The sequence below is a fragment of the Chiloscyllium plagiosum genome, chromosome 8, assembly GCF_004010195.1.
Source record: "Chiloscyllium plagiosum isolate BGI_BamShark_2017 chromosome 8, ASM401019v2, whole genome shotgun sequence".
NCBI classification, from domain to species: domain Eukaryota; kingdom Metazoa; phylum Chordata; class Chondrichthyes; order Orectolobiformes; family Hemiscylliidae; genus Chiloscyllium; species Chiloscyllium plagiosum.
This window is the reverse complement of record NC_057717.1, coordinates 20,089,528-20,106,740: the sequence shown is the minus strand read 5'-3', so window position 1 is coordinate 20,106,740 and position 17,213 is coordinate 20,089,528.

Below are 17,213 nucleotides of genomic sequence, written 5' to 3'. Positions count from 1 at the left end.
GGTGACTTGATAGAGGTTTATAAGATGATCAGGGGAATAGATAGAGTAGACAGTCAGAAACTTTTTCCCTGGGTACAACAGAGTGTTACAAGGGGACATAAATTTAAGGTAAAGTGTGGAAGGTATAGTGGAGATGTCAGGGGTGGGTTCTTTACCCAGAGAGTGGTGGGGGCATGGAATGCGCTGCCCGTGGGAGTGGTTGGAGTCGAATCATTGGCGACCTTTAAGCGGCATTTGGATAGGTACATGGATGGGTACTTAATCTAGGTTAGAAGTTCGGCACAACATCGGGGGCCGAAGGGTCTGTTCTGTGCTGTATTGTTCTATGTTCTATGTTCTATGAATAATGGAGAGGTAGGGGTAGTGGTGCGATCCGTCTTGGTAATATCCAGTAAAGGCTCCTCGAACCGAATAAGAATTAGCAGCTTCCGCGATTTCAGCCCTGCGTCTAATTCACGGGACCAGGGCCGAGGCCGTGGCGGTCACCTTGTTTGGGACGAGGCGCATGCGCCATTATCCTGGTGACGACGCACGAGTGGGCGGGGCTTCCGGTCCCAGTGACGGAGACAGTGGATATGGGGAGGGGGATGTGGGACTGACCCAGGGAGAAGAGAGAGTCTGGGTGGGGGAACAGGACAGGGACAAATAATTCGCCAATACTGGAAATGGTCTGAACTTCTCTCCTGTACTGACAGTGATCACTTTTATAAACTTCTTTTACAGGGGATCAAGAGAGAGCCAGAGAGAGAAAACTCAAACCAAACCAAAAACAGTCAAAATCTGATACAACACAATTAATCAGGAACTGAATGCTATCGGTCTTTGAACGTGAAGCAGAAGTGTTACAACCAGATGCACAGCCTAGAAAAAGCTTTGCACCATTCGCAGCAGACAGGACCTAGACGTCATAGAGTTACAGAGGTCTACAGCACAGAAAAAAGATCCTTGAGCCCTTCTGCAATTTAAACCAAACACGCAGAAAAACTCACCTTGCCTCGTAATCTGTTAAAGGGACAGAGGACTCCCAAATTCCACTATTTTAAAAAAATCAATTTTATTCTTTAACCCTAAAAGTGAACATTAAACATTTTTAAAAATGAACATTAAAGTGAACATTTTAATTGGGGAAAAAGAAATTATTACGCGATCAGACAGGATTTGGGAAGTACAAACTGGGAGCAATTGTGCCATAGAAAGGGCACAGCAGACATATGGAGACTGTTTAAGGATCAGTTGTTGCGAATGATGCACAAATGTGTTCCTCTGAGACAGGTAAGAAGGGGTAAGATTAGGAAGTTTGGAGGATGAGAACAGAGGAGCTTCTCCTCAAAAGGAAGAAGGCAGCTTATGTAAGGTGGAGGAAGCAAGGATCTAGCACAGCTTTAGAAGATTACAGTAATGGACTGAGGAGAGCCAGGAGGGGGCAGGAAAAGGCTTGGCAGGAAAGATTAGGGAGAATCCAAAGGCATTTTACTCATACGTGAGGAATACAGAATGATCAGGGAGAAGGTAGGACCAATCAGGGATAACGTAGAGAACTTGTGCGTGGAGTATGAACAGATAGGGGAAGCATTAATTGAGTTTTTTTGTTTTGGTTTTCACGAAGGAAAGGGACCTTGTTGGGAATGAGAACTTTGAGGAGCTGGGATACAGGCTGGAACAGATCAAGATTGATGAGGTTGATGTGCTGGAAATTTTGGCAAACATTAAGATTGATAAGAGCCCAGGACCAGACCAGATTTATCCTAGGCGACTCCGGGAAGCAAGAAAGGAGGTTGCTAAGCTGCTGGTGAAGATCTTTGCATCCTCATTCTCCACTTGAGAGTTGTATAGGAGGATTGCTAGGAGATGAATGTTGTTCCTCTTTTCAAGAAGGGTAATAGGGAAATCCCTGGCAATTATAGACCAGTCCGTCTTACGTCTGTGGTCAGCAAGGTTTTAGAAAGAATTCTGAGGGATAGAATTTATGACTATTTGGAAAAGCATAGCGTGATTAAAGGCAGTCAGCATGGCTTTGTGAGGGGCACGTCATCCCTTATAAATCTTATTGAGTTCTTTGAGGAAGTGACAGGACAGATCGATGAAGGTCAAACTAGTGGATGTGTATAAGGACTTCAGCAAGGCATTTGATAAGGTTCTCCATGGTAGGCTCATCCAGAAAGTCAGGAGGTATGGGTTTTGGGAGATTTGGCTATTTGGATTCAGAATTGGTTAGCTGACAGAAGGCAGAGGATGGTTTTAGATGGAAAGTTCTGCCTGGAGGTCAGTCTTGAGTGGTGTCCCACAGGGTTCTGTTCTTGGGTCTCTGCTCTTTGTAGTTTTTATAAATGACTTGGATGAGGGGGTTGAGGGATGGGTTAGTAAATTTGCAGATGGTACATAGGTTGGAGGTGCTGTTGATAGTATCGAGGGCTATTGCAGGCTGCAGCGCGACATAGACAGGATGCAGAGCTGGGCTGAGAAATGGCAGATGGAATTCAACCTGGATAAATGCGAAATGATGCAATTTGAAAGGTCGATCTCGAATGCTGAATATAGGATTAAAGACAGGATTCTTGGCAGTGTGGAGGAACAAGGGATCTTGGTGTTCAAGTACATAGTTCCCGCAAATTTGCCACACAAATGGATAGGGTTGTTAAGAAAGCATATGGTGTTTTGGCTTTCATTAACAGGGGGATTAGGTTTAAGAGCCGAGAGGTTTTGCTACAGTTTTGCAAGTCCCTGGTGAGGCCACACTTGAAATATTGTGTCCAGTTCTGGTTGCCCGACTACAGGAAAGATACAGAGGCTTCGGAGAGGGTGCAAAGAATGTTTACCAGGACTCCCTGGACTGGAGGGCTTGCCTTATGAAGAGAGATTGACGAAGCTCAGACTTTTCGCTCTGGAGAGAAGGAGGAAGAGAGGAGACCTGATCGAGGTATACAAGGTAATGAGAGTACTAGATAGATCAATAGCCAGAGACTTTTCCCCAGGGCAGGATTGACTGGCACGAGGACTCATAGTTTTAAGTTATTAGGAGAAAGTTTAAAAGGTCGTCAGAGGTAGGTTCTTTACGCAGAGAGTTGTGAATGCATGGAATGTGTTGCCAGCGGTGGTGGTAGAAGCAGAGTCATTAGGGACAATTAAGCGACTACTGGACATGGACATGGATAGCAGTGAATTGAGGGGTGCATAGGTTAAGTTATTTTATTTTACATTAGGATTAATCCTTGGCAAAACATTGTGGGCCAGAGGACCTGTTCTGTACTGTACTTTTCTATGTTCTATGTAAACAATAACTATTTACAACTCTGAACCTCCTTTCTCTTAAAGATCTGTTTTCTATGTTCAATTCTATAACATTATACTGATCCAATAAACCCGTATTAAAATTTGCAACATATTAATTTTCAAAGCCAGACAGCGGCTGCCGTCTCCAGTGTCAATCTTCTTGTTTGTAGATCTCCCTGGGTCATCTTTGGACTTCTGCTGCAAGGAGAAAAAAGTACCTTTTGATCGAGAGTGTTTTGGATGGCAGTCTCTCTCTCTCTCTGTCTAGCTAACTCTCAAAATTGCTGACCTTTGATACCCTAAATATCGGATCATCTCACTGGTTCTACGTTGTCAAAATGGTAAAATTCAAATTCCATTCGGTTTTAGTATACTGGGGCATAATTTAAACTGATTGGTTGAATTCAAATGGTGGTCAAACTACTGAGGTATCTCGTTTACAACCAGATGTTACATATTTTCAATTTTCCAGTACACTCTGAGACTGCTAGTCAGTCACGCGACAGTTGCTCGCGCTGCCAAAACACCCTTCACTCTCCCTTAAAGGTACAGTATACACTTTCAACTTCATAACAGCATCTTAAATATTTGGAGAGTTTTTCCTTCTGAAACCTTTACAGACAGAGAGTTCCCATTTCCCACCACCCTGTGGCTGTGTTTGTGTGTGGGCAAGGCTTGAACTGATCACCCAACCTGGAGACAAGCAACTCATTCCTGCTGGAAATTCATCCGCACAGTCACACTGTACTCAGTGTGGGAAAGGATTCATTCAGACACACCAGCTATTTCACACAAGGGAAAGACCATTCACCTGTTGTCCCTTTGAGAAAGGATTCACTCAGAGTGATTGGTAGATCAGGTTCACACTGGGGAGAAGCTATTCATTCCCCTGCTCCATTTGAGAGAGGGATTTACTCAACTGTCACAGCTACTGATCCATCAGCATGTTCAAACTGCGGAAAGAATATTCGCCTGCCGTGTGTGAGAAAGGATTCATTATTACATCTAAACTTCTGACCCATCAGTGAGTTCACACTGTGTCGAAGCCATTCGCCTGCCCTGTGTGAGAGGAAGGATTCACAACTTCATCCAACCTTCTGACACATCAGTAGATTCATACCTGGAGTGACCTCTTCAACCTGTGCAAGCGGATTTAGTCAGCTCACACACCAGCAAATCTATATGTGACTGCAGAGGTTGGAATATTCCATTTCCCTGTTGCTCTTGACATCCAGCACAGAATCAGGGATGTCCTGTCAGTTAGGGGTTGTTTCTGCTGAGCTGAAAATGTGTTGCTGGAAAAGCTCAGCAGATCAGCATCCAAGGAGCAGGTGAATCGACGTTTCGGGCATGAGCCCTTTTTCAGGAATGAGGAAAGTGTGTCCAGCAGGCTAAGATAAAAGGTAGGGAGGAGGGACTTGGGGGAGGGGCATTGGAAATGCGATAGGTGGAAGGAGGTTAAGGTGAGGTTGAAAGGCCGGAGTGGGGGTTGGGCGGAGAGGTCAGGAAGAAGATTGCAGGTTAGGAAGGCGGTGCTGAGTTCGAGGGATTTGACTGAGACAAGGTGGGGGGAGGGGAAATGAGGAAACTGGAGAAATCTGAGTCCAAGGAGCAGGAGGATCGACGAGGTTACTTATCACTAGAGTAGAGTTGAAGAATGTTGTCATTGTAGCTGACAGCGTTCTTCGGGGTATAGTGACCCTTTAAAACCAGCTCTCTGTGATCAATCTGCCAAATTCAGAAAAAATTCACAGACAATTAGTGTGCAACTAATATTGAATTTCTGTTTCAAATGGAATTTGCTCCCTGGTAAAAGAACTGAAATTTGATATCTGAAATGTTCCCTTGGGATTAAAATCTCCAGTAAGAAAGTGTTGATGAATCTTGCTGACAATTCTTACTGACTTGAACATTCCAAACATGGCCCTACTTTCCTACCAGGAAGAATGGGAATCAAAGTTTATGTCAGACCCGAGGAGATTGGTGTCAGTGCCTGTGGGTTGGTTTATATCAGACAGGGGGAGATTGGTGTCAGTGTCTGTGGGGCTGGTTTATATCAGGCAGGGGGAGATTGGTGTCAGTGACTGTGGGGCTGGTTTATATCAGACAGGGGGAGATTGGTGTCAGTGTCTGTGGGGCTGGTTTATATCAGGCAGGAGGAAAATGTTGTCACTGTCTGTGGGGCAGGGTGAAATCAGACATGGGGAGATTTGTGTCTGTGGGGTGGTTTATATTCGACAGGGGGTGATTGGTGTCAGTGAGTGAGGGGCTGGTTTATATCTGACAGGAGGAGTTTGGTGTCACTGACTGTGCTGAGGACGTTATAAAGCCAGAAAGGGATCACTTCCATGTTTTAATTCTCTTTCAAGGCATACTGGGCACTCAAGGGTTAAACATTCCACTGTGAAACAGACTCACTACAGTATCAATTACAGAATAGACAGAACATCTCAGTAGGATAACTGAATCTTAGAGAAGGAATCCATTGCAGCCACACGTGGATTCCTCTGCAGCCTCAGGCAAAGGTATTTGTCCTTCCCCAGCCAAGACTGATCGCCTTGGCCGCAACCCTGTTAAACTGCCTCCTGCTCCCATTATCTTGCTTCCTCTCTGTATTAGCATAGGGATGTGAATTCCCCATTGAAAACAGGCAAAACCCTTCAGTTTTAATCTCTTCCCATTGACACATGATCATGAAGAATACGATAATCAGTCACTGTAATCCATTCACTCGTTATTGCAGGACATCGACATTCACCGGGCCTTGTAAAATTATAATTGCCCATCTTAAACAATGTAATAACAATCAAACATGTGGCTTATAGACCACATGTTTGTATTATTCCCATAAAAAGTAGAGCAGAGATTCGTGGAGAAGTGTCACCACAAGTATACACACGACTACTTTCAGGGACATGGAGAATCTCGCACTGTACTCTGATAATAAAGCATCTGCTGTTGAACTAAAACTTGTGTCATCTGGATTTGTGGAACAAAATATACACTAACAGCCTCACAATTCTATGTTTGATTTTTCATTTTCAATCAGGAAGTGTCCACTTCGCCTTCCCATATCTAACAAACCATCAGTTTTCACATCTGCAGCCTCAGATCCTCTCTGTAACCACAAATAAACGCTGAGTGCCGAAGAAATTTAGCAGGTCCAGAAGCATCTCCAGAGAGCGAGAAAGAGTTCAAATCCAGGTCTGAAAGTGTGTCAGAATAAAACTCAATCTTGTGGCACTGCCACATTGACAATTATTAGTGCCAACACCTCAATCAAAGTCTCTTCAGTGTCCTGTTTTTTCGAATCGCAGCGATCTACAGTGCAGAACAAGTCCCTTCAGCCCATTGATTCTGTGCCAGTCAAAAACAGCCATCAAACTATGGTAACCTCATTTCTCAGCCCTCGGCCCATCACCTTGTATAAGGTAAAAACAAGGACTGCAGATGCTGGGAACCAGAATCTAGATTAGAGTCGTGCTGGAAAAGCCCAGCAAGTCAGGCAGCATCCAAGGAGCAGGAAAATTGATGTTTTGGGCAAACAGTACAGACTACAGATTCAAAAACACCAGCAACGATTCTCCTTCAAGACCCATCACCTTGTATGTCTAGGCATTGCAAGTGCACATCTGAATACTTCTTCAATGATTTGAGAGCTTCTGTCTGCAATACCCTTCCGGCAGTGAATTCAGTTTTTCACCACTCTCTGGGTGAAAGCCTTTTTCCTTCATTACACAGATCATGAGTATAGGAGTTAGGACATCATGTTGAGGTTGTACAGGCCTCTTCTAGAATACTGTGTCCAATTCTGGTCTCCCTGTTATAGGAGGGGTATTGTTAAACTGTTCAGCAAATATTTACAAGAATGTTGCCAGGACTTGAGGGTTTGAGTTATATGGAAAGGAGCTTGAAGGTTGAGGGGCAATCTTACAGAGATTTATAATATAATAAGGGGCATATATAAGGTGAATGTCAGATGTCTTTTCCCTCGGGTGATAGACTTCAGGGCTTGTATATGAAGAGGAAGGGATTAGAGGGATATGGACCAAGTACTGATAAGTGGGACTAGGGTAATTTAGGATATCTTGTCAGCATGGACGAGTTGGGCCGAAGGATCTGTTTCTGTGCCGTATGTCTCTATTACTCGATGACATGGTTGAGATGTATAAAATAATAAGAGGTGTTCATAAGGTAGATAGTGAGGAAATTTTCCCCTTGCACTAGGGAGCTTATTCGCCCCTAGACTTCAGGACTAGGGGACATATTTTTAAAGGGGTAAAAACAATGACTGCAGATGCTAGAAACCAGATTTTGGATTATTGGTGCTGGAAGAGCACAGCAATTCAGGCAGCATGCTCCTTGGATGCTGCCTGAACTGCTGTGCTCTCCCAGCACCACTAATCAAGGACATATTTTTAAAGTCAGAGGAGAAAGATTTAAAAGGGAAATGAGGGTCAACTTTTTCTACACAGAGAGTGGTTTGTGTGTGGAATGAACTTCCAGACAAATTAATGGATGCGGGTACAGTTCCAATGTTTAAAAGATATTTGGACAAACAGGAAAGAATTGGAGGGATATAGGCCAGGAGCAGGTGGTGGGACTAGTTTTGTTTGGGATTATGATTAGCATTGACTTGGGGGGAACCAAAAGGTCTGTTTCCATGCTGTATGACTTTATCACTGCTATTCCCCTTAAGTCTCCTGCCCCTTACCTTAAATATCTGCACCGCCTTCCAGTCTTTACAACATTTGTCTTAATTGGTTCCTCCATCAAGGGAAATATTTCCTTACTGTCTACCCAATCAACACCTCTCATTATTTTATACATCTCAATGATGTCATAGAGTCAAACAGATATACAACACAGAAACAGATCCTTCAGCCCAACTCGTCCATGCCGACCAGATATCCAAAATTAACCTCGTCCCATTTACCAACACTTGGCCCTCTAATCCCTTCCAATTCAAATTAAAAATCACCCAACAACAGGTTATTTGGAACCACTAACTTTCGGAATGCTGCTCCTTCGTCAGGTGGTGGAGTTTTCTTCTACCCCTCCCGATACCTTTTATATGTTACTAGCCTTGTATTGGCCTGCACTTCCTCTTGCATACACGCACCCCCTGTTGCATGAAACAGTTGCCCCTTAGGACCCTTGTAAGTCTTTCTCCTCTCACTCTAAACCTATGCCGTCTAGTTCTGGACTCCCCACCCCAGTGAAAAGACCTTGTCTATTTACCCGATCCATGCATCCATGATTTTATAAACCTCTTAGACGGTCACTCCTCAGCCTTCGACACTCCAGGGAAAACAGCTCCAGCCTGTTCAGCCTCTCCCTATAGCTCAAATCCTCCAACCCTGGCAACATCCTTGTAAATCTTTTCTGAACCCTTTCAAATTTCACAACATCCTTTCTATAGGAATCAGAGCAGAATTGCGCACAATACTCCAAAGGTGGCCTAACCAATGTCCTGTACAGCCACAACATGACCTCCAAACTTCTTTACTCAGTGCTCTGACTAATAAGGGAAAGCATATCAAATGCCTTCTTCACTGTCCTATCTACTTGTGACTCCCCTCTCAATCTCTGTGGTCTAAGGAAAACTACCCAATCTTTCCAGTCTCTCTTCATAACTGAAACTCTCCAGCTCAGACAACATCTTTCCAAGTCTTGAGTGCTAACATATCCCTCCTTAAATGTGGATTCCAGAAATGCAGACAACAAGCTAGCTGTCTGCAATGTTTTAGACAATGTTTTAGACAGTTCCGACATATCCTCCCAGCTCAAACTCTGTGCTTAACAAGGAAAGCCGAGCTTATCACCTGTTCCAGTGCTTAAGTGACTGGTGGACAGGTACATCAAGGTCCCTCTGATCTTCAGTGCTTCCCAGGGTCCTATAGTTCATCATGTATTGCCTTGCCAAGTTTGTCCTCCTATGATCTAAGCCTATCTTCCTTATTATTTGCCACCACACTTGTTTTCATACCATCTGTGAACTCGCTGATCAATCCTCCTACTTCCATGTGAAAATTATTTCATGCTGGGTATCGGGTCCTTCGTTCTGGTGAACAAAAGCATGAATAAAACTAATTAGTGTACAAAATACCATGCAAGGACTGCACTAAACACTATATAGGACAAACAGGAAGACAGCTAACGATCCGCATCCACAAACATCAACTAGCCACGAAACGACATGACCAGCTATTCCTAGTAGCCACACACGCAGACGACAAGCAACATGAATTCGACTGGGACAACACTACCATGAAAGGGCAAGCCAAACAAAGAACAGCCAGGGAATTCCTAGAAGTATGGCACTCATCCACAAACTCCATCAACAAACACATCGACCTGGACCCAATATACCGGCCACTACAGTGGACAGCTGAAACTGACAACCGGAAGCGGCAGGGACAGGCCACTATAAATGCTGGAGGAAACACCACAGAAGCGCTTCACAGGAGGCTACCAAGCACTGAGAATGTCACCTAGACAGGGGACGAAACGTTTGTAACAAAAACTTCTAGCTCGGCAAATAGAACCACAGCAACGAGCACCCGAGCTACAAATCTTCTCCCAAACTTTGAATTCCAACAATACCTCTGCACCTGAATGGCACTATCTCTTCTCAATCTAACGTTACTTGTACCTTCCATCCCAATCCCTTTTGGGAGCTGTGCAGCATTCACTTTACCGCAGTTAAGTGACTTTTGCAGCTTTTAAAAACTTCCTCATTTGTATCTTTGCCAGTTTTTGAAAATCAAGGGCCAATCAACCTGAAACAGTAGCAGGAAATTATCTTCTTGGATACACAATATAACCTTACACACACAGGCATGGTTGAGGTTTTGATGGAGAGATGATTTCTCCCAGGACTGAACCCTGATCTCGGACGATGACCTCTGCAGGGAGACAGATATCAACTGCAAATGACTTCTTGGATCTTCCTATGCAGCACCCCTTGCATCGATAGCATTGGTCTGTTTGGGTGCCTGCTTTTCGAAAGCGTGTCCAAGCAACAAGTGATGGTAGATTCATAACAGTTTTCCTCCAATCCATGTGTTTGTGTTGTTTTTCACTGAGTGTTGATCTAATCTTCTCAAATGGGGAGTGGCTTCTATCTCAGATGACCACACCAGCGTGCCTTGGGGACCCTGAGGAAACGATTAGGGAAGTGTATCTGTACCATTCCACCTTCTGCACCCTATACCGCCAGATAGTGCTCCCTCAGTACCTCAGAAAGCACCTCCTTAGTATGTTTATCCCCAAAGCACCTTGACACAACATTCATGCCCTCAACACCTCAGAAAGCAAACCTATTGCCCCCTTGGACAGTGTTCATCCCCAAATCTCTTCTCATTGTGATGACCCACAGCCACCCCCAAGATTGGAGCCCAGGGCCTAGAACGTTATTTGAGTCTCTGGATTGATCATAGGATCCCTACGATGTGGAAGCAGGCCATTCGGCCTTTCAGGTTCACACTGAACCTCAGCAGAGCATCCCACCCACCTTCTCTATCCCTGGATTCCTTCATTTCCTCTGGTTAATTCACCCAGCCTGTACATCTTTGGATAGTGGGAGGGAACTGGAGCACCCGGAGGCAGACATGGGGAAAATGTGCAAACTCCACACAGACAGTCGCCCAAGGCTGAATCGAACCCGAGTGGGGTGAGGCAACACTGAGCCTCCGTGACAATCCCACCATCTCCTCCCCGTTGACGACCGTTTGATTTTTATTCTCGGGGAGTATCTAACTTGTCGAGCGTTTATTTAAGAAAGATTAGGGACAAGGGCATTGTGTCCACTAGCTCAAGATGCTCGATTCCACTCTAAAACTGTTTACATCAATTTCAAAAAAGACTTTATTAATAGAAACATCTTTATGTACAAACGTAGTTACTGAAGTTAAATTGATAAGGATCTTTGTAAAGTGCATGTAAATCTTTATCTGTTCTCCCATGTACCCCGCCCTCCGAATACAATACCTTACACAGCCTTAAACCTGTTTGTCAACTTTCAGCAGAAGCAGCCTCAGGGCATTGAACACAGACTGAATTACTCAGTGAAGCTTGGATCAGGTCAGATCAAATTCTCAAGCAAACAGATTGCTGGGGACAATCAGCAGATCAGGCAGCAACGGTGAAGAGAGAGAGGAACAATTCGCATTTCAAGTGGCCCTTCCTCAAAACGGTCTGTTCTGAAGGAACTTTCCCACAGAAATCACTGGACTTGAAAGGTGAACTCTGCCTGTCTCTTTCTCCCTCTCCCTTCAGAGATGCTGCCGGACATGCTTAGCTTCTTCAGCAATCTCTGTATTGATGTTTCAGGTCTCCAGCGTGTCCATACAGATTGATTTTAGTGTTGAGTTCTCAAGCTTGCTCATTTAAAGGGATTGAATTCCTCTGCTACAAAGGAGGGTCAGTTACCTCAGCTAACAGATTCGTGATCCCAACATTGTTGGCTCAATCTCTGTCATGTCTGAAATTACCATGAAGGCCCCAGCTTCTCAACCTCGCCCCTCACCTGAGGTGTGTGACCCACCAGTCCTCTGTCTCTAACAAGACAACAACTCTCGGGTCCTCCTGGTCTATAATAACTTCCCAACTTTAAAGGACACTCCAGTAAGAGCTCTTTACATGGTTCTGGTCAAAATCCTGGAGCTCCCTCCCTAACATCACTGTAGTTCACCCAAGGACTGCAGCAGGAGAGTACAGCTCACCCCCACCTTCCAGGCAACTATTAGAGGATGTGGCATTCACATGCAAGCCAAATTTGAAAATACGTTTTATTACAGGGTCACGCTGAATGGTCACTAAGACTGTTTCTTTACCTCTGTTGAAATCATCATAATGAAGAATGAAAGGGTGGGTTGAAAATGACAATGTTAACATTTCATAGGTTGGTGTTTATTAGAGTTTGCATCAACAGTAGGAATGTTTGAGCACTTATTCAAGGGCATGCAGGTAGCTGCTCGAGAAAGTGATGGGCGATACTTAAAGGCATCAGGATGAGTATGCGAATAGGAAGGGTTTAGAGGGATATCAGCCAAGTGCTAGCAAATGGAACAAAATGAGATGAGAATATCTGGTTAGTATGGACAAGTTGGACAGGAGGGTCTGTTTCCAAGCTGTGCATCTCTGTGGCTGTGCCACTAAATAGACTATTGCAGAGAGTTTCAGACAGGGCTTGGTTTGTGTGTCTCTCTCATGCTTCCTCAGAATCTGCAAACCCTATGTCTCCAAATTTCCACAAGACTCTAAGAAATAGAGAAAAGAGGGTCAGTACTGAGGGAGTGCCGTATTGTCAGTGGGTCATTACTAAGGGAGTGCTGCACTGTCAGAGGGTCAGTACTGAGGGAGTGCTGCAATGTCAGAGGGGCAGTACTGAGGGAGTGCTACACTGGGAGAGAGTCAGCACTGTGGGAGTACTGCACTGTCAGAGAGTCAGTGCTGGGGGAGTGCTGCACTTTCAGAGGGTCAGTGCTGAGGGAGCGCTGCACTGTAGGAGGGTCAGTACTGAGGGAGTGGTGCATTCTCAGAGGGTTAGTAATGACGGAGCGGTGCACTGTCAAAGGGTTAGTACTGAGCGAGTGCTGCATTGTCAGAGGGTCAGTACTGAGGGAGTGCTACACTGTCAGAGGGTCAGTACTGAGGGAGCGCTGCACTGTCAAAGGTCAGGACTGAGGGAGTGCTGCACTGTAAAAATGTCAGTACAAACAGAGTGCTTCAGAGTCAAAGTGTCACTACAGAGGGAATGCTGTGGCGTCAGAGGCTCAATTTTGTGGGAGTGCTGCAGTGTCAAAGGATCAGTGCTGAGGGAGTGCTGCACTGTCGGAGGGTCAGAGCAAAGTGATCGCTGCACTGTCAGAGGCACAGGACCAAGGGAGTGCTGCATTGTCACAGTGTCAGCATGGAGGAAGCGCTGCACTGTCAGAGTGTTAGAACTGAGGGAGTGCAGCACTGTTAGTGGATCAGTATTGAGGGAGTGTCGCACTGTCAGAGGGTTAGTACTGAGGGAGTGTTGTACTGAGGGAGTGTTACATTGTCAGAGGGTCAGTACTGAGGGAGTGTTGCACTGTCAAAGGGTCAGTACTGAGGGATTGCTGCACTGTCAGATGGTCAGTACTGAGGGAGTGTCACACTGTCAGAGAGTCAGTCTGAGAGAGTGCTGCACTGTCAGAGGGTCAGTCTGAGGGAGGGCTGCACTGACAGAGGGTCAGTCTGAGGGACAACTGCACTGTCAGAGAGTCAGCACTGCGGGAGAGCTGTACTGTCAGAGGGTCATTACTGAGTGAGCGCAGCACTGTTAGAGAGTCAGTACTGAGGGAATGCTGCGCTGTCAGAGGGTCAGTGTGAAGGGAGTGCTGCACAGTAAGAATGTCAGTTCTAAGGGAGTGCTGCTCTCTCAGAGGATCAGTACTGAGGGAGCGCGACACTGCCAAAGGGTCAGTACTGAGGGAGTGTTGCAATGTGAGAGGTCAGTACTGAGGGATTACTGCACAGTCAAAGGTTCAGTACTGAGGGAGTGCTACAGTATCAAAGGACCATTATTGAGGGAGTGCTGTGCTGTCAGGGGTGAGGTACTGAGGGAGCAATGAATTCTCAGAGGTTCAGTACTGAGAGAGCTCTACACTGCCAAAGGGTCAGTACTGAGTGAGTGCTGCACTGTCAGGAATGCTGGACCAAGGGAGTGGTGCACTGTCAGAGTGCCAATTCGGAGGGAGTGCTGCACTGTCAGAGGTTTAGTCCTGAGTCAGGTTCACACTGTCAGAGGATCAGAACTGAGGGATCACCACACTGTCGGACAGTCAATACTGAGGGCCTGCTGCATTGCCAGAGAGTCAGTACTGAGGAGTGCAGCATTGTCAGGGGGTCGTGATGGAGGAAGCGCTGAAATGTCAGAGGGTCAGTACTGAGAGAGTGCTGCACTGCGAGAGTGTCAATACTGAGGGAGTGCTGCACTGTCAGAGGGTCAGTACTGAGGGCCTACTGCATTGCCAGAGGATCTGTACTGAGAGAGTGCTGCAGTGTCAGAGGGTCAGTATTGTGGGAGTGCTGTAATATCAGAGAGTCAGTACTGAGGGAGTGCCGCACTATCGGAGGGTCAGTACTGAGGGAGTGCTGCACTGTCAGAGGGTCAGTACTGAGGGAGTGCTGCGCAGTCAGGGGGTCAGTAATGAGGGAGCGCTGCACTTTCGGACGGTCAGTACGAGGGAGTGCTGCACTGTCAGAGGGTCAGTACTGAGCGAGTGCTGCGCTGTCGGGGGTCAGTAATGAGGGAGTGCTGCACTGTCAGAGGGTCACTTCTGAGGGACCGCAACACTGTCAGAGGGTCAATACTGAGGGAGCGCAGCACTGTCAGAGGGTCAGTACTGAGGGTGTGCTGCGCTGTCAGAGAGTCAGTAATGAGGGATTGCCACAATGTCAAAGGGTCAATATGGGGGCAATGCTGCACTGTGAGAAGGTCAGTACTGATGGAGTGCCGCACTGTCAGAGGGTCATTACTGAGGGAGCGCTGCACTGTCAGCGCATTAGTCTGAGGGATACCTGCATTGTAAGAGAGTCAGTACTGAGTGAGTGCCACACTATCAAATGGGCTGAATGGCCTAACCTCTGCTCCTATGTCTTGTGGTCTAAGAGGATTATCTGGAATTGTTCAGTACAGTTCTGCCTCTGCTTCCTATAGACCCTGCTCAGCAATGATTCCCACGTCCAGATTCCAGAGACTGTGTTCAAACAGGCCGTCTTCAATTGGTTCTTGAACCTGAAGAGGTTCCACCCACTTTTCCCAGGGTTGGAGTTTTTGTTTCGCATGACTGACCTGCCAGCTCAAAGGGATATTTTCATGCTGCAGGACTGAGGTTTGTTCCTCAACTTCCGTGTGTCATCCCGAATGAATCCCACTGCCCCACACTCAGCACAGTCATGTGTTCATTATTTCTGAGCTTCCCAATGCTAACCCACATCCAGACTGACATCCCACGCTCTCCCAAATCGCATCGCAGGCTAACTGCCTGGGAGAGAGGAGTGCTAAGAGGGGAAATAGAAATCTGAAAGGAATTTACAGTGACATTAAGGGTGAATTGATAATGAGAGAAAGAGTTGGTTGTGGAACTCAGTGAGAATTTGTGCATGGACCCAGAGGGTGTAGTGAATGGATGCATTTTGTCAGTGCTCATTGGGACAGGGTTGTTATGAAATCGTGAGATGTTCTGTGATACAATTAAATGAATTAGCATATATAGAGAGAGATGGTTCTGAGTGGTCTGGCCTTCTTAAAACCCGATAAATCTCCAAAGACGGTAGAAATGTATCTCACTTTACCGATTGAGGTGATGGAGGAAGTAGCAGGTACGCTTGGAAACATTTTCAAATCCTCTCTGGCTACAGGAGAGGTGTCGACGGACTGACCATGCGGTACTGTTATTCAAGAAGGAACATGGGATATACCAGGCAGCTACAGGCCAGTCAGGCTAATACCGTGGGTGGGACGTCTGTTGGAAGCAATTTTGGGAGATAGAATTAATCAGCATTTACAGAGACTGGAGTTCATGAAGAACAGTCAGAATGGTTCTGTTAAGGGGAGGTCAGGTCTGACCAATAGGATTGCACTTTTTAGGGAGGTGACCAGGTGTCACCTCCCTAAATAAGGGCAATGTTTTCCTGTCTTCTGCTTGGAGGTCAATAAGGCTTTTACCAGGACCCATATTGGAAACTGATGGTGATCGTAAAAACTCAAGATCCAAGGAATTTGGCGCAGAATGCTGAGTGGCAGGAAGCAGACGGTGATGGCTTAGTTGGAAATCCCTGTCCATTCCTGTCGCACAGAAGTTACTGTTGGGGGTCCTGCTGATGTGGCTGATAGAAAAAATTTAGATTTGAATGGTGGAGGGTTAATCAGTGGGTTCATGAATGATATGAAGTTTGGTTGGGTGATAAATACTGAGGAGGATAGCCTTAGGTTACAGAAGGATGTGGATGGCCTTGTCAGATGGACCGATCAGCAGCAACGGGTGAGGTGCCTGAAGACTGGAGGGTGATTAATGTTGTGCCATTATTAAAGTAAGGCTGCAAGGAACAGCCATTGAACTATGGAGCTGTGAGCCTGATGGCAGTGGTGGGTAAGCTGTTGGAGGGCATTCTGAGAGACAATTTACATGCATTTGGAAAAGCAAGAATTGATTTGGCATGGCTTGTGGAAATGGTTTGTCCAACTTGATAGAGCATTTGAAGGGTTGACCAAGAAGATAGATGAGAAGGTTTCACATGGGAGACTGGCTAGTAAAAGGTTAGATGACATGACATTCAGGAAGAGAGGTCAGCATGGTGCCTCAGTGATTAACACTGCTGCCTCACAGCACCAAGGACCCGGCTTTGATTCTAGCTCCCGGCGACTGTCTGTGTGGAGTTTACGCATTCTGTCTGTATCTGCGTGGCTTTCCTCCGGGTTGCTCCAGTTTCCTCCCACCACCCAAAGATGCCATGGGAAATGCAGAATTACAGGGATAGAGTAGAGGATGTGAGTCTGGGTGCGATGCTGTTCAGACAGCCGGTGTGGAGCCAATGGACAGAATGGCTTGCTTCTACACTGTAGGAATTCTATAATTAGTCCAGAGACCCAAGTAATGTTCTGGGGACCTGGTCTGCAATCTTGGACTGGGGTGGATGTGGGTCCTTACAGTCTGAAGGGGTATGTGGATGAATGCAGTCTGAGGGAGCAGCTGGGCTGTGCTCTGAAGTGTTGAGGGTGTGAATGTTTTGTGGATGTACTGTCTGAGGGGCTTTGGGGGTTAAACACAACAGAGCGGTGCTTTCTGAGGTATTGAGGGAGCATTTCTGAGATATTGAGGGAGCACTATCTGAGGTATTAAGGGAGTGCTTTCTGAGGTATTGAGAGAGCACTATCTGAGGTATTGACTGAGCACTATCTGATGGTA